The sequence below is a fragment of the Nothobranchius furzeri genome, chromosome 16 (assembly GCF_043380555.1).
Source record: "Nothobranchius furzeri strain GRZ-AD chromosome 16, NfurGRZ-RIMD1, whole genome shotgun sequence".
NCBI lineage: Eukaryota > Metazoa > Chordata > Actinopteri > Cyprinodontiformes > Nothobranchiidae > Nothobranchius > Nothobranchius furzeri.
Window position 1 is genome coordinate 42,244,654 of NC_091756.1, and position 27,278 is coordinate 42,271,931.

At 43.9% G+C, this 27,278-nt stretch overlaps 1 protein-coding gene across 1 annotated transcript in view; it reads right to left on the reverse strand.

Annotated features, from left to right (window-relative positions):
* Positions 1–25,889, reverse strand: part of LOC107387792 (carbohydrate sulfotransferase 15) — a 61,857-nt gene extending 35,968 nt beyond the window's left edge. Inside the window, exon 1 of the mRNA XM_054749258.2 lies at positions 25,758–25,889. The gene's annotated coding sequence lies outside the window, so the exon portion shown is untranslated. The remainder of the gene's footprint in view (positions 1–25,757) is intronic.
* Positions 25,890–27,278: the final 1,389 nt, after the last annotated feature.

The window sequence follows — 27,278 nt, forward strand, 5'->3', positions numbered from 1 at the left end:
AGAATCAGCAGCAATGAGTAGGTCGTTAGTGATCTTGATGAGAGCTGTTTCTGTGCTGTGGTGGGGACGGAAGCCAGACGGAAACTGTTCATAAAGGTTATTGCGGGTGAGATGTGAATGGAGCTGAGATGCAACAGTTTTCTCAAGGACTTTGGAAATGAAGGGAAGATGGGAAATGGGATGGAGGTTATTGAAATCATTGGGATCTAAACCAGGTTTTTTTAGAATAGGGCTGACTGAAGCGGATTTGAATAGGGGTGGGACCGTACCAGAGGATAGTGAGGAATGAATAATGGCTGTTATAAAAGGGAGCAGAGAAGAAAGGCACGATTTAACTAAAACAGTTGGAATAGGGTCCAGTTGACAGGTGGAAGGTTTGGATTTGGTGATGTAATCTAATATTTCTGAGGGATGGGGAAGTTCAAAGGAGGAGAACGGAATGGTGGGTTCAAATAAATCAGGAGAGGGAGGGGAGGAATGAGGTAAAGAGAGATGGATTCTATTGACCTTCTCATTAAAAAACTGAAGGAGAGAGTTACAGGTTTCTGAAGAGTAAAGATGGATGGGTAAGGAGTCGGGAGGCTGAAAAATGCTGTTCATGATGGAAAATAATGTTTTAGTGTTGCTGGAGTTGGACGAGATGAGACCGGAGTAATACTGAGATTTGGCATGGGAGATGGAGTCCTTGTAGAGAGAAATCTGAGCAGAATATAAGTCTTTATGGATGGTGAGACCGGTTTTCTTGTAGAGTCTTTCAAGCCTCCGGTTGGTAGCTTTCAAGGAGCGAAGGGCAGGGGTGAACCATGGAGCAGACCGAGTAAAATGTACAGAGCGGGATTTGATGGGAGCAAATGAATTAAGGATAGAAACCAGACCGTTATTGTACTGAATGACAAGATCATCGGGAGTAGAGGACAAATTAGGGGTCAAGGTGGCAAAACTGGAGGACAGGGAGGCTAGATCAATGTCCTTAATATTACGAAAAGAAATGATACGTGGTGACTTGATGATGGAGAGACGGAGGGGAACAGAAAAGGAGATGAGGAAGTGGTCCGTGAAAGGGAGCGGGTCAGCTGTACAGTTGGAGGGGGTCAGGCCAGAGCAGCAGATTAAATCCAGGGTGTGACCTTTAATGTGAGTGGGAAAATTGGCATATTGATGAAAACTGAGGCTGTCCAAAGATGAGGAGAAGTCTTTGCTGAGGGGGAGGGCCATATTGTCCATATGAATATTAAAATCACCAAGTAAAATTACATTTGGGGAAAGGGCGGACAGATGGGATAAAAGAGCAGAGAGTTCATTTAAAAACTCAGGGCTGAACTTGGGGGGACGATAAACAGTGACAATTATTGTGGGGGTCGGGCCGGAGAGTTGACAGGCGAGGCATTCAAGAGTGGTGAGAGGAGGAAGGCTTACGGGAAGGACCTTCCAAGTCTCGCGATAGAGTATCGCGAGACCACCGCCGCGGCCCGACCCACGGGGTTTGGAAAGGTAAACAAATCCGGGAGGAGTACAGTCATTGAGTTGTGAGAAATCGCTGGGTTGTTGCCATGTTTCGTTCAGACAAAGAAAGTCTAGCTTATGGTCACTGATGGTATCTTGGAGGAGATGTCCTTTACCAGAGAGGGAGCGAATGTTGAGAAGACCAAAATTAGCAGTGCAGAAGTCCCTGGCGACAGGAGCATTAGCCCGACTAGCCAGCCGGGCTAACACGCTGGAGCCTGCAGCTCGGCAGGTATTCCTGGGTAGCCGCCGGCTAGTCGTGGACCAGAAGGAGGGTATTCCTCCTTTTAAAAAGGAAATGACATCTCAGTTTGATGCAACTAGTATTTTCAGGCTAAATCAGATGGATTTTGTTTCTTCATATTGGGAGCAAGTCACTTCCGCATCATGGGTCCCTGGAAGAACGAAAAAATGAATGCAACTCAATGGGGCTAAAAACACTATTTTCTAACTTCGCTTGTTTTGTGACATGGATTTCACATATGATGTCCGTGAATTTTAAAGACATGTTTTGATACCAAGAAAGTGCTTATTTTCGAATGGGGGGGAACGATATTTTAGGTTTTGCGTGAAAATAAGACCAAGACTACAAATGTGCATCATGAAAGTGACGTCATCGAACCAGATATGGTGAAAACTGAGGGAGAAGGACTGTAAGTTCAGAAAACTTCCTACAGGAGGAAAGAGCCACCATAAATCTGGTCATTTGGTAAGTAGCAGCTACTTTGGGGAAAGGAGATTATGTGATGACGTCACATATGCAACGTGCCGATTTCTAGTTTGTATTCATGTTAATTACGAACGTTTACAAGCTGATAAATCTCAAAGTACATGACTGGCGTGGTCGAAACACCCATCATTACTTTTCAATTAAATTGCAGTACAACATATGCAATCCAGGGCGTAAGGCAAAGCGGATTAGAAAATAGCCTGTTTGCATTCATTTTTTCGTTCTTCCGGGGACCCACAATGCGGAAGTGACTTAGGCTCTCTATTGTGTGTAAAGGGTCATTGCCTTTGTCAGATAATCAAAAGCCTATCAAAAGTTTTACACCTGTCATCAAATACAGGTGTACGGTAAATCAATTTTGAAATGTTTTGCTATAGTAATCATTTAAACTGGTAAACATTTCATCACAAAAGTAAAATTGCACATTTTTTGACATGGGACTGTTGAACCTTGCAAACACCCATGTAAACCTGACAGAGAATGGCTTGTAGCCTAAATAAATTCAGTTATAGGTCTAAATCTATCTAATAAATCTTTAGGTTACTGTCGTAACCCCGGTTCTCTGAGTAACATGAGTGAGATGTCTCACTATGGGATACGCCCCTCCGCGGATTCCTCAGAAGCACTTATCTCAATACGCCAATCCTGATTGGCCAGTGACCGTGACGTACGTGTCCCCCTGCTACTTTAAGTAGCAAGCGTCCCCACGCACGCACTGTTCAAGATAAACACCTCTTCTCGCTTCGCCCAGCAAGAAGGGTTGTCTGGTGAGACATCTCACTCATGTTACTCAGAGAACCGGGGTTACGACAGTAACCTAAAGTTCTCTTTCTTAACATTCGTTTCGATGTCTCACTATGGGATATGGAGACTCCCGTATTGCCAGACAGCTTATCCAGCGATCACCAACCTACAGGGATACGTCTTGGCCCGCCAAAGACCCCACACTCAGAATCGTGTGAGTCATTGCAGGGACCGAAACATCAAGCTTATAGAAGCGTGCAAATGCAAGTGGAGAAGCCCAACTTGCTGCAGCACAAATCTCCTGGATTGACAGCCCCCGAAAAAGGGCCCAAGAAGCAGACAGGCCCCAAGTAGAATGGGCCCTGAGCCCAACAGGAGCCTGAATGCCCTGACAGGAGTAAGCCATAGAAATAGCCTCCACAATCCAGTGGGAAAGCCTCTGCTTTGTGACGGGTTTCCCCTTACGAGGCCCACCCCATGACACAAAAAGCTGGTCCCCCCTGCGAAGGTTCTCCGTCCGATTCACATACTCCTTGAGCGCGCGAATCGGACACAGCTTGTGCCACCGCTCCTCCTCAGGAGAGGAGAAGGGTGGTGGGTAGAAAGCTGTGAGGATAACAGGAGAAAAGGAGCCCACCACCTTAGGCACAAAGGCAGGGTTGGGCTTCAGGGACACCTTCATGTCACCGGGTGCAAACTGGGTGCAGGATGGGTGCATAGAGAGAGCCTGTAAGTCACTAACTCGCTTTGCAGATACCAAAGCCAGGAGTAGCACCACCTTAAGAGACAGGATCTTAAGGTCCAGGCCGTCCATAGGTTCAAATGGAGGCCCGGAGAGGGCCGACAGCACCAAGGACAGATCCCATGAGGGCACCAGGGGTCGAGACACAGGGAGAAGCCTGCGCGCGCCCCTCATGAAGCTACACACCAGGGGGTGTTGACCCGCCAGTTTCTTCCCAAAACCCAAGTGTCGGGCGGAAATGGCTGCTAGGTACACTTTAATGGTGGAGAAAGCCTTCTTCCCATCCAACAAGTCTTGCAGGAAAGACAGAATGACGTTCACTGGGCATTGGAAGGGTGAGACCTCCCTGCCCTGACACCAGGCTTCAAACACCCTCCATTTACAGTCATATAGGGACCTAGTGGAGGGGGCCCTAGCATTCTGAATGGTTCGAATGACTGCCTGGAGCAGCTCTGCTGACACTAGCCCGCACCCCTCAGGGGCCAGGCCCACAGGGCCAGCCGTTCTGGATGAGGGTGGAAGATCGAGCTTCCCGCTTGGGACATCAGGTCCCTGCGAAGCGGAAGTTTCCAAGGTTGGCCCTCCAGGAGCTGGAAAATGTCCGCCACCCAATGCATGGCTGGCCAGTATGGGGCCACCAGAATGAGAGTGTGGAGCTGGGTTCGTACCCTCAGCAAGGTGGGTGGTATCAGGGCCACTGGGGGAAAAGCGTAAAGCAGTCCCCGTGGCCAGTCGTGCGCCAGCGCGTCCACGCCGAGTGGAGCGTCTCGGTCGCGCAGAGGACAGTGAGCATTCTCCTTGGAGGCAAAAAGATCCACTACGGCTGTGCCGAACCGGATCCAAATCTGTTCCAACACTGCTGGATGCAGGCTCCAATCCCCGTACAGGGGTGTCCCTCTGGACAGCAGATCCGCCCCCCGATTCAGAACACCCGGGACATGGGTGGCTCTGATTGAGAGGAGATGCCTGCTGCACCATAGGATCAGTCTGCGTGCCAGCGTGTGTAAGCGCATGGAGCGCAGCCCCCCCCCTGGTGGTTTATATAAGCCACAGTCATGGTGTTGTCTGTTCTCACTAGGACATGATGGCCGGAGAGAAAAGGCAGGAAGCGCCTCAGGGCTAGAAAGACCGCGAGGAGTTCCAGATAATTTATGTGTGTCCCCCAGAGCTCTCTGCTCCACACACCCCTGACAGAGCGACCCTCCAGGAGCCCCCCCCCCCCCCAACCTGACAGGCTCGCATCTGTTGTGACCACTTTCCTCACGAGAACCAACCCCAAAGGCACCCCCTGTGCCAAGAGGGAGGGGTGACGCCAACAGCGGAGCGCCGCGACACACGCTGCAGAGACCGTCACCCTGCGCGCTCTGTGGCGCACTGGAGAGAGACCCAGAGAAGCCACCCAGCGTTGAAAATCTCTCATGTGTAGACGGCCGAGTGGTACCACTGAAATAGCCGACGCCATGAGACCCAAAAGCCTGAGGCATAACGCAAACCGCACCGAACTGTGTAGGCGGAAGCGCGCCAGGTAGAACGAGAGCGCGTTCACGCGCGGTGCCAAGAGACGGGCCGTGAACGCCCCTGAGTCCAGATTCAGACCTAGAAAGGTTATTTTCTGGGAGGGGAGTAAAGCGCTTTTCTGCCAGTTTATTCTGAAACCCAGACCACACAAGTGAGGGATCACAACCAGCGTGTTTGACGCTGTCTCCTCTCTGGACCGTGCCAGCAGGAGCCGGTCGTCTAAATACGTGGCCAGCCGAATGCCCCTCCCTCTCAGAGGGGCGATCGCCCCCTCCGTACACCTGACAAACACCCTCGGGCTCAGCGAGAGGCCGAATGGGAGCACGGTGTATTCGTAACACACTCCCTGAAAGGCAAACCTCAGAAATTTCCTGTGTGGAGGGTACACGGGAATATGAAAGTATGCGTCCCTCAGGTCGATTGAGGTGAACCAGTCATTCTGGTGAATCAGACGCAAAAGGGATGAGAGCGTGAGCATTTTGAATCTGTACTTTCTGAGGCATCGGTTCAGGGCCCTCAGATCCAGGATCGGGCGAATCCCGGTCCCTCCCCGCTTCGGGACCAGGAAGTACCTGGAGTAGAAACCGCTCTGAGACCGATCGGGAGGCACAATGCATATCGCTCCCTTCTCCAGCAGGGAGGAGATTTCTCCCTGAAGGATGTGAGATGACGACCCCTGGGCGTGGGAGAACACTACGCCGGAGAATCGAGGAGGAACAGAAGCGAATTGGAGCCTGTAACCCCTCGAAATAGTTCTCAGCACCCAACGTGAAGCAGAAACCGCTGTCCATTCCTCCATGTGAGTGGAGAGCGGTGACACAGCCGTGACACACGGAGCACCAGCTCCCTCCAGAGGTTGTGGGGCAGCGGTGCTCGTGGCAGCCACTGCGCATGCGCGGGGGCTTTGTGCTTTGACGGCCCAGGCTTACGAGGACGCCCCGTGGCGCCGCCCCCGCCTGGAATCGCTCATGGGTGACATTTTTATTGATTTTTGCTGCGCCCTTGACATCTTGTCTGGATGCGACAGCGAACCTTTTAATGCTCCTTGAGCGTGACATGTTTGTGAAAAACAGTGTGAGTGCTTGTGACGTGTGTTGTGAGCCGGCACCGCCGGCTGCACGTCCTGGCCCCACCCTGGACCGCTCGGGAACTCTGCCGGAGGGGTTCCGTGAGGGGGGGGAGAAAGCACCATGGCAACATCGAACAGGAGGAGCTGGCGAACGGGGAACCGCCAGCTGCAGCGTCGGGAGGGAAGAACTCCGACAGGCTGCCCACTTCTTCCTCCTCACCTGCTGACCGCCGTGTCTGGTGGATTGTCCCGGCGGCGGAGCAGCTTGGTTGCCGGATCGCTGAGGCCAAACTGGTCGAGGCTCTGAGCCCGAAGGAGCTGGTTGGACAGCTTGAGGCTTCGGGCGCTTTGGGATCCGGAACTGAGGCTGGGCTCGGGCAGCTGCCTGAGGCAGGTTCGGCCGAGCCGGCAGCGCAGGTGAGGGTTTACGGGGAAGGCAGAGATGAAGGGCTTCATCCTCTTTCTTTTTGGCCGCACACCGTTGCTGCATTGATGCCAGGGCAGAGCCAAAAATGCCTTCAGGCACGATTGGCATGTCCAAAATGTCCTTCTTCTCTCTCTCAGAGAGGTTGGTGAGGTTCAGCCATCGTGCACGTTCTTGAAGCACCATCCTGCCCATAGCTTTAGCCGTAGCATGGACCGCGCAGCGCTGCACACGCAGGCAGATGTCGGTCAGTACGGTAATTTCCTCCCACACCTCCGAGTCCGGCTTCGTATTCATGTCCTCACAGAGCTAGGCTTGGTACGCCGAGAGCATGGAGGAGACATTCAAAGCTCGGACCGAGATGGTGGCAGCCTTGTACGCCCTCTCGTTCAGCGCCGACTGGAAGTGGTCTGCCTTCGCAGGGAGAGCGGGAGGCCTGGAGGAAGTCGCCGAGAGCCGTGGGTGCAGGTGGGCTGCAACCAGCGGTTCCATCGGCGGCATACGAAGCATGCCAGCCTTCTCCATCCCTTCGAAGTCCAGCGAGGAGGCTCCTTGGCCAGGAGACCTGGAGCTGAACGGGTGTTTGTCCCAGGAGGACCTCACTTCTTGGAGTAGCTCCGGGAAGGCGGGAAGGAAGGGCTTTGCCGCCCTCGTGGCCTGAGGCAGCTTCTTTCCCTCGTAGCGGGATCTGACAGCCTCAGTGACCACGGTGGGCCAACGGATGTTGAGCCTGGTCGCAGCGCGTCGGCAGACTGACTGCATGTCCAGGTGGGCGGCCGGGAAAGCCGCTCCATCCCTGGGAGAGGACGGAAAGCTAGGCATGGAGGCCTGAGCGATGGGGAGAAAGACGTCGTCCTCCTCTGAAATGAGGAGTTCCGAAGTGTCCTCGTCGTCTCCGTAGTCCAACTCCAACACGTCCTCGGCGGGGTGGCTCGGACCGGCCAGTTCGAGCTGTGAGCCCCAGCTGAGTTCGGCACACGGTTACGGCTCCGGGAGGACATGTTCGCTGGCGTCCCCAGGCGGTGGCCCAGAGGCCGGCAGGCAAGGGTCCTTCCCTGACAGGCTAGCTTGGCGCGCTAGCTGCCAGCGAAGGCTCTTCAGGGTGAAGCAAGTGCAGCTCTCACATGACCCGGGGACTTCCAATGCCAGCTGGGCGTGTTCCAGCCCGAGGCAGCTCGAGCAGACCCTGTGAGGGTCTTTGCTTGAGATTTTGTTCCCACAGGTACAGAGGCGAGCTCCTGCGCCGTCGACTCCTCTGGTGGGAGGTGCGGCTTCCATGTTGGATAACTGGTGTGTTAGCATAGAACGAGCAGATGCACTGGAGTGTGAAGCTGCTCGTTATGCCCCGAGCCTATGGTGAAGGTCAGGACAGAAGGACGGTAAGTTAACGTTCGGCGACGGAGAGAATATTAGAAGGCTCCGTCTGTGAACAGTTGAGCTAACTTACCTCAGAGATAAGCAACCACCGAAGCGAGAAGAGGTGATTGAATAGTGCGTGCGTGGGGACGCTTGCTACTTATAGTAGCAGGGGGACGCGTACGTCACGGTCACTGGCCAATCAGGATTGGCGTATTGAGATAAGTGCTTCTGAGGAATCCGCGGAGGGGCGTATCCCATAGTGAGACATCGAAACGAATGTTAAGAAAGAGAACCAAGCATTTTTAGCACCAACCAAAAGTACTCAAGCAACAGCCAGCAAGATTAAAATGTCAAAGCCTCCCCTGAACCAAACCTCTGATCCAAAATTAATATTTGTTCTGTGGCTTTAAACGCAGTTTTACAGAAGCCTGTTGCAGGAAGAAAAGTATTAAAGGTTTATTTTTTCCATGGTGTTGTGGTCTGGTGGGCTGAGTGAAATGATGAACACCTGTGAGCTTTTTGGGCTGCACCGTTTCCCTGCAACACAAAGAGAGTAGAGATGGAAGGGTACAGCACAGTAACACCTTGCAGCTTGCAGGGTTTTTAGCTTTCTGAAACTGTTTGTGTTGTTCCACAAAGTGCTGCTGATGAAAAGAAGCAAAGCGCTGTTTGTCCAAATTAGTTTTTTTATACCACCCTTTCACCAAAATCAGCACCATCGTAGACTGCCATTGACAATGTTAGCATTGTGGTTGCACTGCGCAAGCCCTGCACTAAAGGCGTGGCATGAATTCAGTGGGGATGAAATAGGGCTGGGCGATATGACGATTTTAGACCGTTTTACGATCTACACATCTGACGGTCTGTCATTTTTGAGAGACCGTTTTATCACGATTCACATCTCTGCTGTTGAATTTCTGCCTCTGAATGAAAAGGGAACTTACCTCAGGCGAATGACACGCCTTTGTTTGACCCTTAACCAATCAGAGTGAGTCATAGTAATATATTAGTGCCCCGCTTGTTTTCACCTGTGTGTGAACAAACATGGCTTCGGCCGCGGCTGAGCGACAACGAGGTTTTCGTTCCGAAGAGGAACGCAGGGTTTCCTTAGCGTGCGGCGCTAACAACTTAGCGACATGACATGTCTCGGAGAAAGCGTAAAAACACGTTGGACGCTTCTTCTGAAGCAGGAAAATAACACCGCTTCTTAAGCAGAGCACGACGTTGCCTCGGCTCGTTCACCCTCTGCCGAGCCGGTGTCGGTACCGGACTGAGCTCGGTCACTGGGTCGATGGAGCTGCCCCGTGACTGCCTGATGGAAAACCTGAGGGTTTCATCAGACTCGTAGTTTCTTGTTTTTGGTGGGGACCCCCTGTATTTTACCGCTCCCTCCTGCAGTCTTCCCCTATTAACATTTAAAATGATTCTGTAAACTCCGTGTATCAATAGAAACAATCTCTGCCTCTGCCAGCTGCAGTAAATGTAGTCTCCAAATAATAAGAGGTGCATTCATCTGTGTATCTCCTTTGATCCGCATTAGTGATATTTTCAGCACCAGAACAGTGAAGCAAAGAAAGATTCCTGAGTTTGTTAGTAATTTTATTTATTAGGTGCATCTAACCTGTTCTATTTTTCTCTGAAATGAGATCAAATCAGTGCTTCTATGGTTTGTCTCCAATCTGCACTGGAAATTTTTACTTTATTTAGAGACTTGTTGCAGAAAATATTCAGAATGCGCAGTTATTTGCTACCACAAGCGATCTCTGGTCCAGCCGCACATCAGAGCCGTATTTGAGCTTAACTATCCACTACATGAGCAACTGGGAGCTACAGAGTATTTTGAACAAGTTTGCACAATACGTTTGCAATTGACATGTTTGCACTTTAAATATGTTAACGATTTTAATTTATGTTAAGTTACTTGAAAAACGAGAAAAACTGATTTTTGTAATTGTTTCTCTCAGGGCTTTTATCATCTCTGGTGTGAGTTTAAAATATAAGTGTGTTAGCGCTGTGTTGATTATTCCTAATATGAATAAATGTTTATTTATTCAATGTTTCTCTTCTTTAATACGCAATGGAAGTTATGCTATTCATGGATAAAAAATCATGATAAAATCGAAATCGTGATAAAATATTGGAAAAATCGTGATATTCTATTTTTGCCATATCGCCCAGCCCTAGGATGAAACAATCATCAGTTAGAATTTGTATAATTTCTTATTATTAGTATTACCATCTTTATATTAATTTACTATTAAAATGTTTGACAGCACCGTTTAAATGCTACAGCAGGTTTTGACTGACCAACAGACGCAAGGAGACAGCAGTGACAGAGTGCATACGCTTCCAGAGGGATCCACATTTATTGTGGGAATTAGCTTTTTAGAAGAACACATTTTTTTAATAGTCTGCACAATATGGGGGTTGGGGGGTGTTGATGAGGGAAACACAGATCTAAAAGGTCCTCTAATGCAGAGTCAGGTTTTAAGCCTGCTGGGTCCTTGAGATTTGGTGAATTTATCTGTTTTCCTCATGGATTACTTGTGTTACACCCCAGGTGAACGTAACAACTTGTTAAACTTATCCAACCTTTGGAGCCAGCTAGGTTATGAGTGCTAATGTATTTCATAAAACTGCTAAAATGCATGTAGTTTTAGATCAGGGAGTAAAATAATTTGATATTTTGAGTGTCAATTTCACAATAAGACTCATTAAAACATGTTTAATTAAAAAAAATAAAATTACCGGGAATGTTTCTACCTATATTATTGCAAACCTGCAAAAGAGCTAGGTGCTGAACACAAGCACGGTTGCAGGGCACTCACTTCTCCCCTTGGGTATCTTCCCTGAGACGCTTCTGCAGGAACTGGAAACCCACGTTACCAGAAGAAACGAGATAGGGCTAAACACCAGTCACCATTTTCTAGGTTCATACATCTTAGTTTGTGCTAAAGTTGAAGTAGTAGCAGCCGACTGTTTCTCCTCTGATATTTTTGTGCCGCAAACCTCTAACACTGCTGAGGTTTTTAGATAAATGCGAGAGAACCACTTTATGAATTTTTGTTTTGTTTTGTTTTTGATCTCCACCTATATTTACTTTTATAACTATACTATGTTAGAGTGTTGTTAAGAGGCATGAAAATAATGTTTTTAGCTAGTTTGTTTTCCAAATTTGCCATTGCATCTTTACAGGGCCATTGAAGTACATATAGTCTCAATGATGAGCGTTTCATCTTTTCATTCTGCAGACCTCTCCTTGTTGAAGTTTTCCAACAAAAAGTCAGGGATTAAATGTGTAATAGAGTAACACTAATAAAACATGAACACCTCTAATAAAATCAAATGAATTATTAATAATAAACCTACATTTAGACAGCTGGTAAACCCAATGCTGCAGACCCTGTCATTTGTGCAAAACATCAGTTTGAAGGAGCATGTTTTGCACATTTTCAACACTTTTGTGAAATATAATATTTCTAATCATGATACATTTCTTCACAATAATGTGGATACTAAATTTTCATACCATTTATTTCCTAGAAACTCATTTAGGTTGTATATTTAATGGAGGGACTCCTACTGAGCAGAAGCACAACGTGCCTCTAGAGTGGGGGACCTACAGCAGATCCTACTGTTTATGTAGTATTAATGTAGAACTAAAGCTGCAAAGATGGTGCCACGAGGAGGAGACATCACAGGCTGAGCTGTGATCTGGATGACAGCCGTGAGGTTCTCCCTTCCTGTGAGGCTGCAGTAGAAACACATGTCCCTGCAGCTTAGCCTGGCATGATGCAGATCAAATAAACGAACAGGGACTAAATGGAAAACTATATTAGGGAACGTGTACATATGGCTTGAAGGGGGGTCGAGGGACAGCCATGTGTGCACTGGTGAACAACCCCCTGATGCATTATTGACTCCTGCAGCAGTGACTGAAATAAAAGACCCCTTAAGGAGAGGTCAGACGCTTCATTTGAGAAACACAGAGTGCTGCTTCAGGCTCTCAGGCTGAGAAAGGACATTCAGAAGGCAGAAAAAAAGTCAGTTATCAGACCAGGGCTGGAATTTGTAACTCATATTGACAGCCGAACGTCCTTGTTGATTTAGATAAATCCGGATACAAAGCCTCCTCTCTGAAGAATATTAAAACAAAGTGCATAAATAAGAAGAAATGTTTTTAAAATGTGTGGAACAGTAAACTCAAGATGGCATTTGGACTCAAATATCTGAGGTTAGCACCTCAAACCAAATGCTTTAACTCTGAATATGCACTAATCCAATATGGACTTCAGCATTTTCTCTAGAAGCTGGCAAACATTTAATCACTGTCAAAGTCTATTGACCCTAAATGAATGAATTTGATAAGGGCATGACTCTTTATATGTTTTACTGCCAAATGCTTTCCAGCTCTCTCGACTAAAAGCAAAGCGTTCTAATCCAGATTCTACAAAGTTTTTTTTGTCTTCTCTTCCCATGAGAAATCTCTGGCAAATATTTCAATAACAAAGGCATTCTTTCAGTCTGTGCTGCAGTAATTAAGAGTCTGGCCTGTCACTGAAAAAAAACAGCACATGAATCTGAAGGGAAAATGTCAGGAAAATCTATCCTAAGAGCTGTGTTTTGGTGCGGTTGGCTTCTTTAAGTAATTCTAGTTTATTTCTTTCTTTTACTTTAAGCTTTAACATTGATCTCAGTGATTGTTGATTTAGAAACATTTCATATTTGACACTACTCTGGAGTCCTCTACTGCAGGGGTGCCCCCAGAAAATGTTGATAGGCGTGGCCAAATTTTTGGGGTGGCACACCAAATTGGTCCTTGTGGTAACTCTAGGAGAGTTTAGCCTGTGGTGATGTGCATTGCTCCTTTATTCATTTTAATTAAAATAACAGTACGTATCCAAAACATTTAACTTAAATTTTACTAATACAAACATTTCAGAAAAATATATTTCAGTTATTTAAAATGTTATTTCAGATGTAATTTAAAAATGTTTTTTAGGTCAATTCACCTGTGTTGCTGTGTTCACAAGAAAACTACGGAAATCAAAACTTATTTTCAATTCAATTCAATTCAAGTTTATTTATATAGCGCCAAAACACGACAAGAGTCGTCTCAAGGCACTTCACATAATAAACATTCCAATTCACAGCTCATTAAGCCAATCAGAAATAATGTTTCCTATATAAGGAACCCAGCAAATTGCATCAAGTCACTGACTAGTGTCAGTGACTATACAGCAATTCTCATACTAAGCAAGCATGCAGTGACAGTGGAGAGGAAAACTCCCTTTTAACAGGAAGAAACCTCCAGAAAATCCTGGCTCAGTATAAGCAGCCATCCTCCACGACTCACTGGGGATCGAGAAGACAGAGCAGGCAGACAAAGACACAGACACACACACACACACACACACACACACACAGACACACACACAGACACACACACAAACACACACACACACACACACACACACACACACACACACACACACACACACACACACACACACACACAAGTAATGTGTCTATAGTTATATTGTGATGTCTTAGTAAATATTGTATTTGGTGAAAGATAAACTTTATTGTATTTATCCTAGTGAATCTATAATTAAATGGATAAACTAGTATTAGCACATCAAAAGTCAATGAAAACAAAAAGTTATTATCAGGAGAGAGAGAATGTATTAGTGGTTAGCAGCAGTGTGCTAGTCGATGGCCCCCTCCATGAAGCCACCACAGCTCAGCAGAACGTCATTGTAGATTCTTCTGGGGAGAAAAACACTTACAGAGAAAATAAAGTTAACAGCTGAAATTGCACAAAATAGTACAGTTAAAGAGCAGACTGTAGAATAAAGCAGTAGAGTGTGAAAAGTGGTCAGTGTGTCCTCCAGCAGTCTAAGCCTATAGCAGCATAACTACAGAGTTAACTCTGGATAATCTATCCTATTTAGAATTAGGCATGTTGGAGGCAGGGCAATGGAGAGCCGTCTTTACCGACTGTACACTCCACCTCCCTCTACTCCCCCACTTGTCCAGATTTAGGCTAACATCAGATTTTAACTATAGGCCCTATCAAATAAAAATGTTTTAAGCCTATTCTTAAAAGTAGACAAAGTGTCTGCCTCACGGACTAAAGCTGGGAGCTGGTTCCACAGGAGAGGAGCCTGATAACTAAAAGATCTGCCTCCCATCCTAAGTTTAGATATTCTGGGAACCACCAGTAGACCTGCAGTCTGAGAGCGAAGTGCTCGGTTAGGAACATATGGAACAATCAGATCACTGATGTATGATGGACCTTGATTATTAAGAGCTTTATATGTGAGAAGAAGGATCTTAAAATCTATTCTGAATTTAACAGGTAGCCAATGTAGGGAAGCTAAGACAGGAGAGATATGATCTCTCTTTTTAATTCTCATCAGAACTCTAGCTGCAGCATTTTGGACAAGCTGAAGACTTTTAACTACATTCTGCGGACTTCCTGAGAGTAATGAATTACAGTAATCCAGTCTTGATGTAATAAATGCATGAACTAGTTTTTCAGCATCACTCCTGGAAAGTATGCTTCTAATCTTAGCAATATTCCGAAGGTGGAAAAAGGAAATCCGACAAACTTGTGAAACCTGGGATTTGAATGACATGTCCTGGTCAAAGATAACACCAAGGTTCCTTGCTTTGTTCTCAGAGATTAATGTAATGCCATTAAGGTCAGGCGATTGGCTAAGCAATTTCCTTTTCTGGATTTCTGGTCCAAAGATGAGAACTTCCGTCTTGTCTTGATTTAAAAGCAAGAAGTTAAGAGTCATCCAATTTTTTATGTCCTCAAGACAAGCCTGTAATCTACCCAACCGATTAGGTTCATCAGGGTTAATGGATAAATATAACTGGGTATCGTCAGCATAACAGTGGAAGTTTATCCCATGCTGTCTAATGATTTTACCAATTGGGAGCATATACAGATAGTAAAAAGAATTGGTCCAAGCACTGAACCCTGTGGTACTCCGCAAGTAACCCTGGAGTATGAAGAAGATTTGTCATGTACATTTACTAAATGAAATCTGTCAGACAGGTAGGATTTAAACCAGCCTAACGCTGTTCCTTTGATCCCTACAACATGTTCAAGTCTTTCTAAAAGAACATTGTGATCAACTGTGTCAAAGGCAGCACTGAGATCTAACAAGACTAGAACAGACACAAGATTCTTATCTGAGGCCATGAGAATATCATTTGTAACTCTCACTAATGCAGTTTCAGTACTGTAATACTCTCTAAAACCAGACTGAAATTCCTCAAACAGAGCATTAGTGTTTAAATGCTGACATACTTGGATGGCCACTATTTTCTCCAGGACTTTGGATAAAAATGGAAGGTTAGATATTGGTCTATAATTCATTGGGTCATCTGGATCCAGAGAAGGCTTCTTAAGTGAAGGTTTGATTACAGCAACCTTAAAATCTTGTGGTACATACCCATTTACTAAGGATAGATTGATTATATCTAGAATGGGGGCAGTAACCAAAGGAATTGCATCTTTAAATAATTTGGTTGGGATTGGATCCAAAATGCAAATTGAAGGTTTAGATGAAGCTAATATTTTTGATAACTCCGAAAGCTCAACTGGATCAAAACGGTTACAGCACAGATGAGGTTCTAGAGTCACCTCTGAAGCTGCCTCACTTACTGAGGAAGAAGAAATCGCATTAGGGAGGATGCTAAAGATTTTGTTTCTAATATAATTAATTTTACTTGTAAAAAATCCCATGAAGTCATTGCTGCTGAGGGCTAAGGGAATAGATGGCTCAGAGCTATGATTCTGTGTAAGTTTAGCAACTGTACTGAAAAGAAATTTTGGATTATGCTTATTCTCCTCAATTAATGCTGAAAAATAAGCAGTTCTAGTTTGTTGAAGCTTATTTTTATAAAGCACAAGACTATTTTTCCAGGACAGGCCTCCTCATGGTGCGTAGAGCGCCATGTTCTCTCCAATTTCCTAGAGTTTTGTTTTAAGGCTCGTAGATGAGAGTTAAACCAGGGAGCCAACTTCCTGTCCCTAATTACCTTCTTTTTTAAAGGGGCAACATCATCTAATGCCACACGTAAAGAGGAATTAACATGATGAACTAAGGCATCAATTTGTGAGGGGCTAGAACTGAAAATATTGCCCTCTGCTACATGCCTCTGAGATGCTGAGGACAGTAAAGATGGAACAGTTTATTTAAAAGACGCAACTGCGTTGTCAGATAGAGACCGACTATAATGAAATTTACTTTCATGTCTCGAGAACTCAAGTTATAAAAAACTCAAAGGTTATCAGAAAGTGGTCCGAGAGGACTGGATTATGTGGAAAGATTGTTATTTCCTCACACTCAATGCCATAAGTCAGAACAAGGTCCAATGTATGATGGCAGGAGTGGGTGGAGCTATGTATTCTTTGAGTAAAACCAATTGAGTCTAAGATATTACTAAAGGCTACATTGAGGCAATCATTTTCGATGTCCACATGAATGTTGAAATCCCCCACTACAATGACCTTATCAGTATTTAGCACCAAATCAGATAAAAAATCAGAGATCTGATCCAAAAACTCAGAGTAAGGGCCTGGTGGACGATATAAAACTACAAACAAGAGTGGTTTTACAGTTTTGCAATCTGGATTAGGAAAACTAAGAATAAGATGTTCAAACAAACTGTAACTATTAATCTGTAAGGGACTGATTAATAAGGCCCTGTCCACACGTAGCCGGGGATCTGCCAAAACGTAGATATTTTTCTACGTTTTGGCCTGTCATCCACACGAAAACGGAGTTTTTTCACACGAAAACGGATCTTTTTAAAAACTCCGGCCAAAGTGAAGATCTGCGTTTTCTCCGTTTTGGGTGACTGCGTGTGGACGGACAAAACCGGAGTTTTAAGGTCCGCAACGTCACTTTCCGCGACAAAGCAATGCTGACATCACGTGTGCGACCTGTGTTTACACTAGCCGGCATCATGGAAGCCTTCAGAGCTAAGCTCTGTCACTACCCGATCCATCAATTGTCCAAGCGCTTTCTGCTTGTTTGTTTTTGCAAGCGGAATTACTGCTCCTTGCGGAAGACCACAGACGAAGGACGAGGTTAAGAACGGGGGAAGTACTGCCGCCTACAGGTCTGGCATGTCCTTAACAACGTATTTATCCGGGTACGTGTGGACAGAGTTTGTTTTTAAAACGCGGTGGTGTGGATGCAAGTTTTTGGAGGGGCGGGTATTCGTTTTTAAAAAACCCCGGCTACGTGTGGACTAGGCCTAAGTCCGGCTAAACATGTCGTCACTAGTCCGATCAGGCAGGGGGCCAGAGAAAATTACGGAGTCCGACATTGTTTTGGCAAACTTACACACCGAAGCAACATTAATTTTAGTGACCTCCGATTGGCGTAACCGGGTGTCGTTACCGCCAGCGTGAATAACAATCTTACTGTATTTACGCTTATCCTTATCCAGCAGTTTCAGATAAGATTTAATGTCGCCCGCTCTGGCCCCCGGTAAACATTTAACTATGGTTGCTGGAGTCTCTAATGCCACGTTTCTGACTATGGAGCTGCCAATGATCAGAGTCGGCTTATCAGTGGGTGCGTCACTGAGCGGGGAAAATCTATTAGAAACGTGGACGGGTTGGTGGTGGCCCACGGGCTGGGTTCTATGCTTCCTGCGTACCGTCACCCAGCCGGCCTGAGGTCCCGGCTGCTCGGGTTCCACTGGAGGGTCGCTACGTGGTTGTTCTGAGCTAGTTAGCCCCGCGCTAGCTAAGTAACTACGGCTGTTTACAAGTTTTTCAACAGCGCGGAGCCGGGACTCCAATTCCGACACCCTCGCCTCGAAAGCTACAAAAATGCTACATTTATTACACGTACCATTATCACTAAAGGAGGCAGAGGAGTAACTAAACATCTGACACAGAGAGCAAGAGATAGGAGACGGAGAAGCAGAGACAGAAGTAGCCATAGCCGTGCTGAGGCTAAGCTAACTGGACGAGCAAACTGTTCAGTACCAAATAAACTGCGTGCAAACTCAAATGGTTCCCTAAAAGCTAGGTGGAACAACAGAAAATGTGTGTTTTAGCGTGCTTTTGTGCTACAATAACTCAGAGATATCCAAGTACAGAGAAATTAAATCAGCTTTAGCGAGCCCCAAACACCAAACAGCTACACGGAGTGCAACACTGAAAACAGGAAACAGGAAACGCCTTACCGCCAGGTGCAGCCAATCAGCAATCAGCCACCGGTGAGCAGCAGAAACGTATGTATATATTTTTTTATGATTATTTCTTTACTCATTAATTGTGTAACGTCCAGCAATGGTCAGTTTTTAGGTACAGTTTTTAGGTACAGTTTGACCATTCAACATCTGGTCAAAAGGGAGAAACGAGACTGCATGTGTTCCCTTTAAATCGACCTGCATTCATCCCATCAGCTGGAGCTCAGAGCCTCTCTGCAGCTCTGAACACGTGATAACGTAATGTCAACAATAATGTTCTCTCATCAAGGTCCAAGCTTCCCTTATCGTCCTACAGGATTCTTCATGCCTCTGAATAAGGAACACTCACAGCTCGGATTAGTTGCTCAATCAAAGAATGATTTCTTAAATTAAATATGAACCTTTAAAACTTATAAGTTAAATAATCATTAAATAAACGTTTGTTTATTGCTCCTTATTATAATTATAATATAATCTGTGCTCAATGATTGAGGTTTGAAATGAATGTTATGATTACATTGATTGATATATGTTTCAGCATGTTTAAATGACAAGGTCATCATCATTTGCACTCACACAAGGACAAAGTAAAGTTAAGTTAAACGTGTGACACATAGATAGTCCTTTACCCAGATCAGAGCATCCGGATCAAAGAAGGTGTATTTCTGAGTTGTCTTGGTAATACTCCTCATCATGTCAACCTCTGGTTGGCTACATAAATCATAACATGAGAACATTAAAACTGGATCACTCTGGTGATTCATCAGTTCTTGAGAAAAGCTTCAAACCGGCCATCTGAAGCAAAACCTCTTTAACCCATCAAAGTTTTTGACACGTCGTCAAAATCTTTTTGCACCTACGACGCTGATACCGCAACAGTTCCTGCAGAACAAGCTGATAGTGTTCAGACTCCTTAAGAGTCCCAGACGTGTGGTTCCATCCGTCTGTTGTGGCCTGGAGACCACTCTGAGACCGGTCTAGTAGTGCCGCAGTTTCTTCTACGGACCTCGGTGCCTGGAAGTCCGGGGACTTCGACATTCCGGATCTATCACGAGGGTCTTCGAGTAGGTATGTAGACATGACAGAATGTGTCTGATGTGTTTTTAATAATAATCAACTTCACAGTTTAATGCAAACCAGATTCTTTTTCATCCAGAATTCAGCTCTCCTAGATACGGAAGTTCTGATAACATTGCATTCACACATAGGTGTCATACATCACATCTAGTTCCATCCATCACAGTAAATGTTAGTTAACCTGTCATGTTTTAATTGTTTGTAAAATACATTCTTCATTTTATAAACCTGACACTTTTCTGAATCAAAACAAAGTGTTTACAATCCCCAAATAAAACAAAGAATCCTATAATCTTCTGATTAAACACACAAAGACCAAGCAGGTTGATATTCTATATTTAGATAGAGTATCACAGCTTATTGGTCATAAGTAGAGGTAATAAATATTGAGCTCCTAAAGCACTCAATTTACCAAACCCTACAATTATATTATTACAATTATGTCTTGAATAAACAAGATCAATATATGGTTTGACTGAACATTAATATGACTTATTAACACTGTCTTTTCCTGGGGGGGGGGGGGGGGGGGGGTATTTCTGGGAGCGCCATTGCTCTACTGGCCAGATATTGCACTTAACAGTTTTGTGGAGTGAGTAGGTGTCCTAGGGGACTCTCTTTATTTGCTTTATGGCTGTTAGCTTTTATGCTAGCTGTTAGCTTTTCCAGTTAGCCGATCATGAATAAAGAGCAGAGGAAGAAGTAAGAGAAGTTTGCTTTTTTGTTGGCATCATGGCAGAGCATGGAAGTAAAAGTCAGGGAGTAATGTCTTTGGAGGTGAAGCAAATAGCTAAAACCAGAGTGAACATCAGCACGGCCTTCACTAGTGAGTGGGAACAAAAGGAGGCTACAAAATCATGAACTGATGGTGACCTGGCATTGTTGTTATAGGACTTGTAAGCTATATTATTTTTGTCCAACAGTGTGGATCTTTTCGCATCATGGTTTATTTTATTATTAGTTGGCTCATGTTAGTATTAGCTCATTGTTAAGCCTATCAGCTCTGCAAGGGAGAGGCGCACTCGTATTTGCGCTAGGACTTATCCGTCGACTGGGGAGTGTTACAGAGCAATTCCCCACCAGGACAACAGAGGGCGTAGTTCTATTCTGAGGTATCCTGCCACCATTACAGTCACATATCTGGTCCATGATAGTGTAACTATTGATGTCTTTATACTGTTACTTCAGAGATTTTTGAACACATTCTCCTCCACCCCTTCATGCAATCGGCACCTCTAAACTCATGTTTCTCAACTTTTTCGTCCACGAATAAAACGCTTGGTGCATATAAATGTTCATACTTTCATACTGTTTCTGCGATGCATTCTTCAATCTGTTCCATGTCTGCTGCTAAATATCTTTTTACTTTGGGCAAGCAGCGTCCTGAACAATCACAAGCTTCAAGTCTCCATCAATTTAGACAGATAGTTAAAAATTGGGGCACAGCTCCATCACCCTCTGTGAGCCTGTCGGAGAGCCCTTGCACCGACGCATAATGGCATGCGTGTCTCCGTACCGACGCAGACAAAGAAGCTACAGCAGAACTGTTTACGACAGTCGTAATTCCACTTTCAACCAGCAGGGCGGAGGAGCAGGAAACTGCTTAGTGTTAAATCTGACTGAAAACTCACAAATGAGTGGTATTTTTTCCATCGGATTCATAATCCTGTCCCCTTTTGTAAATTTATCTTTGATCAAGACAATATAAAGAAAAGTACATCTAAACAAACAGAAAGAAAAAAAACTTTAATCAAAATACTTCATTCACTCTAGATTAAATTTGCGGTGTGAGAGATGAAACGCTCAAGCAAAAACAGAGCATGCCTGCTGGAGGCCACGCACACGGCGCCCAGTCTAAATCATTCTAATCACCCGGCCCACTCGTTGTATAATAACACGCTGCAGCGAGGAAGAGAATCCCCCACCAGTCAGAGCCATGCTGTGTCTCAGCTTCCCCCATACACTTTGTCAAACTGGAAGAAGCTGCACACTCCGACACACACACACTGAGTGCAAATGCCTCACTGTGTCACGTAAACAGCATCATTATGAAATCTGCAACCTGAAACACTGACCTGATTTTAACGGAGAGAAACTTTATTCTAGGAGAAAGATGTCATCACGTAGCTCTTTTGTTAATTGGTTTAAGATTAGAAGATTAGGATTTGGCTGTTTTGTCTTCTCCGATTAAGATAATAATTTTTATGCTTGTTAAATAATTAGTAAAAACACAATTGTTGTTTTCTTATCGTGAATGGCGTGTTTGGCATAGGTGTTCTCAAAGTTTAGTGTATGACTGTGTTAATGCAGTATTTACCCTTCTTGGGATTTAAAGGTGCAATCTTCCTTTTTATAGAGACTTCTTGTCTGCTGCCTGCTTCTTGCAGGCTGAGAGTAATCTTTAATTAGAAAGAACAGCAGAAACAGAGATATTTACCTGAGAATTAAAATGTGGGGGCTAATTGGTCTGACATCTGCAGGCAAGAGCACCATAAGAAGACGTGATTGTTCAAATATTTAAATGGATTTTTTAGATCACTGTTTTAAATTTTATTACAACAATCAGTGCAATTAAAATAGTTCAAAACAATATTACATGGCACTGATAATACACTTTAAATAAGCAGAGGCCATAACACATTGGGAGTTTTTGTATAATTCCTATTTTCTGGTCTTGGAGAGTCACTGTCCTGTGAGTTTTAGCAGTTCCCCTGCCCTAACACACCTGATTTTACAACTGAATCACCTCTTCAGCATGCTCTCAAGTTCTGACACGTATCAGTCACCCAGTGATTCATATCAGTTGTGCCGATGCAGCGGAACAGAAGCCAACTGATTTTGGTACATTTTTTCTGTTTTGTTGTCAATATGTAGAGGTCACAGTCAGGCAAAGGACAATTTTTGGGGCTGTTTTGTATGGCCGATATCTCGACATTTTCCACCTTGTTTTCATGCAAAATGTCACTAATAACATCAGTTGATGCTCAAAATCTCTGAAGCGGAATCAGTTTTTGAACTCTGAATAAAACAAACCATTACATTTTATTTTTGTGCACTGCTCAGTGTTAAAGTCAGACATCTAACTAAAGAAACTCAATTAACTGATCAAGTATTTAATATTCAAAACTGGTAAATAAATAACGTTTTTGTTGAAGATAATTCTTTGGTGCATTTATTATTCTGATGATATTCAGGAACAACAATATATATTTAAATATAATTCTGCAGCATCACCGGGCTGGCTATGAATGTGCCTGACTTTAAATCGGCTTTACTAAGGAGATATATCAGCCGGTGCATGATGTATAAAAATGGTAAATATCAGCCCCATATATTGGCCTACTGATATATTGGTTTACCCTACACGGGACCATGGAAAACATGCAGGAAAAAGTCCTCAAGGGCGAGGGCTGGATACACTTGACCTAAAAGGTTTACATCAACACAAAGTATCTTTTAGTTGGGAATTATTTATAACATTTAAACACATTGTAGTTATGCAGTCATAATGTTGCCTAGTATGGAGATTGCTGTAAAATCTCAGATTCTAGTCAGTGACTCGATGCAGTCTGCTGGGTTCCTTATATAGGAAACTTTATACTGATTGGCTAAATGAACTTACCTGTATTCATGGACGTAATTTTTTTTTTGGGGGGGGGGGCAGGGGGGACATGTCCCCCCCACTTTTTCCAAAGTCAAGTTTTGACCCCTGCACTTTTTACCATCCAAAAATAATATTACTCTATATTAAATTGACACTGGCTGAGCACTAGGACCAAGCGGAAAACAACCGTTGAAGCCGGTTTCCCATTAGAACATACTGTAAAGATACACCCCCCCCCCCCCCCCCCCCGTGTCCCCCCCACTTCTAAAGTGAAAATTACGTCCTTGCCTGTATTGGAATGTTTACTGTGTGAAGTGCCTTGAGACGACTCTCGTCTTGATTTTGCGCTATATAAATAAACTGAATTGAAATTGAATTGAATATGAAGTTCAAAACAGACGTGTACATTTACATAAATAAAATATGGAGCTTTTTAAAGATGTAAAAATAAATGACTTTTCTAGGTTCTACACTAGCTTTTTATTCAGGTTATTTAGAGCTTTTTGCGTAGCATTGTGGTGTTATGGGTTAGATATGTGAGCGCTCGCTGGTTATCTGCAAAGAGTTTGCACATTTGTTTCTGTATGAGTTTTCTACTGCTCCAAAGACATGCAATTGATGCAAATTGGTGAAAAATGGCTGATAAAGAGTGGATCTTACTGGGCTACAATAGCTGGTTTTACAGACAAAACTGCAACAAAAAAATGCATATTTTCTTTTGTAATTACACTAAATTGGCATTTTTGCCATCAGTATTATATGTTTTGTTTGTGTCACTGTCACATGATGTTTCAAAACAATTCGCAACACTCCTGCAAATTTTCTTCATGAAATGTTAGCAAAAATCTGAATTTACCCTATTTTCACAACTTGGTCACCAATCCCTTCCCAAAGTAACTTTAAAAGGGTTCCAGAAGCCTGTGCTAAATTCATTACGAAATAAAATATTTTGACTTTTCGCAATTCCAGCAACATAAAAGCAACTGAGAATTGAGGGCCATCATCAGTGTCTGGAAACAGAAGGCACATGCAAACATTGATGATTGTCATGAGAGGATTATTACATATTTTGCCAGTGATAATTCTGCAGTTATAAATTGCTAATTGAATGTCAGATTAGAACAGAATAATTACTTTGGTCCTTATTGAGATCACAATTATTTAACATGATGAGTTCACATTTTAAAGAGACTCTCCTTTAAAATGTAATTAATGCCTAACCCTTATTAATAGTAATAATAAATTAACAAGGTGTGAAAATCATGGGTGTTGCTGCATCTTGCCTGGTTGAGTAAGAACAAACACTCCGGCATACTTTCTGTACTGGACAGATAAGCAATGGAGACTTAGCCATACCAGAGTAGAAATAAATTATCCGACACAAACAAGTATTTTTGTGTTTGAGTAAGATCTGACCAACGGATACCCATTAGGGTCAAAAATCCCTGGGAGTGCGACCTTCAGCAAAATAACGAGCACATCAGACTCCCTTTCATCACTGGCAACGAGTGAAGAAGTAAATGTGGAAAACAACAACATTTATGAATGGTGAAAGTTTTGTAACCGCTTGTTATAAATCAGTAAACTAATTTTGTCCTCATGGGCTCCTGTAGAAGGAAATATGTCGTCTAATATGACGTTGCCCCGAGATTTAGACCTGCTCCCATTTTAGACCCAATTTTTATAGTTATAGTTATAACGTTGCTAATTTTTCTCAACAACTGGGCATCATTTAACTCATTTTCAACAACATTTTGATGAATATTTCCAGAGATTAGAGGTAAAAATGACACATTGTTACTGCAGCCCTATAGCTGCTGGTGATAAATTAACCCTGAAGTTATAGTAAAGCTTAAATATTATATGTTCATCTCTTATTTGCCTCCCTTCGTCTCACTAAAGCATAGCCCTGTATTTAAAACTGTTAAATTGGAGAAGAAAAATAGTGGTAAAGCCACAAGATAGGTGCTTAATTAAGACCCAAGTGCAGTAATTAAAATGCAGATTGACCTATTGAACCTGAGTGTGTAAAAATCAGTCTGAAGGAGATATGAGGCTAAACGAGCAGCTATTTCCGGTTTATTCTTATTGCATCATGAGTTTAAATGAAGGTGAATCTCGTGAGAAAAGACTTGATGTGAACTTTCACGTGTTAAAATGTGGAAAATGCTAAAAAGCATGTGATTTGTGAGGAATTATTAAGTTTGGAAGGGCATTAAAAACAGAGTGGGCGCTAGAGGACACTTCCCCGGTGTGTCCTGCAGCTGAGTGGTCCTCTGTGGGTCTTTGGTTGGACAAGAACAAGGGGGCCACTCCGACCCTCCGGAGACACGCTGCTCTTATTGGTCCACATTAAATCTTTTGTTTTGACTCTCACGGCTGAGAATCCAGCATCTCATCAATGAAAGTCTCCTCTTATAGAGACACTGGAGCGCACCTTTACCTGGGAGTCTCGATCGGAAGCGTTTTACTGTGTTTTTAAACTGACTGATCCATTTCCACACCACAGCAGCTATTTGTTCATCCCCGTCTGATTCACAAGTGAGACGAGAATCAGAGCGTCGAGGAGCTGAAAGGACTCCGTTATATTAGTGATGTTGAGGATGATGGTGTCTCCGCGTGTGTACAAAGAGCACTCACAGACAAACTTTTCGGTCTGCAGAGAAGGAAAAATGTATCTCATCTTCAACAATAAAAGGCAAACCCGTAACAACAAAACCTAAAGACATGAACCATGACAGAAGAAGTGAAACCTACCGTGAGTTTGCTGCTCGCGCTCATGCGATCAACCGGATAAAACAACTTCTCACCGCCAGCTCCGGGATTTCCATTCCGAACATCAGTAACGCAAAATAAATCCGCCCGGTTCTCGTCTATTCCTCTTCCTCCGGCGCCTGGATGAGAACAAGTTGGACAGTCTCTGCTGTGAGGCTGTGAAGCTGCCGATGTGAACGGAGGGAGTGTGTCTGAGAGCCTGTTTACTGCCGGAGAGGGGGAGGGGGCATGCCCCCCCCCCAATGGTTTGTTTGGATAATCTCAGTAGAAACAGGATAATCTGGAATATCAGATCATAAAATATCTATCTACAGCCAATTTTTTTTTTTTGCAAATAGTCGACTCTCATACGTGAACATAATATTGCTGAGATTTGAAAAATAATTAAAACTGTTGAAAAATTATAAATAACTAAAGATCAAGTGTCTCAAAATAATTAAAAAAATTGAAGAAAAGAAAGTACTTTGTCCTACTATGTGGACACAGGGTCTCAAGAGGTTAATTAAGCCAAATCATTTGAAGCACACAGAAAACGTCCTTGCAGAGTTTGACGATATAGGATCATTTCATTTCCAGATTGGGTTATAGGGTATATGACTAATTTCAATTTAAACGTGCAATGTGTAAGAATAGAGTAATAGTGGCATCCTGTGGTCAAATTTGGTTACTGCAATCTCAGTTTCTTTGGCGTTGCCAGATAGGGATAGGAAACTAAAATGTATGTTTCATCATGAAACACTAAAATGTATGTTTCATCATGAAACACTAAAATGTATGTTTCATCATGAAATACTATCTCTATTTTAACTAGGGATTTTCCGATCACGTTTTTTTTTTACCAACACACGAGTAAATCCAATCCAATTCCAAGTCATTTGATTTTAAAAATCTGCCAATGCTTGGTGTGGAACCTTAAAAAAACCTGAAATGCTCATGTGGGTGTTTCGACCATGCCAGTCACATACTTTGAGATTTATCAGCCTGTAAAAGTTTGTTATTAGCATGAATACAAGCCAGTATGTCGCATATATGATGTCACCACAGAATCTCCTCTCCCCTAGCGTAGCTGCTACTTACCACATGGCCAGATATATGGTGGTTCTTTCCTTCTGAAGGAAGGATTTCAAGTTCGCTAAACTTACAACCATTTTCCCTCAGTTTTTCTCTGTGTCTGGTTTGATGACATCACTTTCATGAAGCACATTTGTAGTCCTGGACTTATTTTCCCTGCAAACAGTCAACGTCGCATGGACGTGCAGATCATGACTATGTTGAGTCCTTCGGTCTAGACCCCGTCTGTAGGACGTCCAACTAGGTCTTTGCACAATAAACAAAACCTAAAATAACATTTTCCTCAGGTTCGAAAATAAGCACACTCTTGGTATCAAAATGCATCTTTAAAATTCACAAACATCATATGTAAAATCCACGACACATTACAAGTGGAATTAAAAAATTGTGGTTTTACCCCCATTGACTTGCATTAATTTTCTTGTTTTTCCA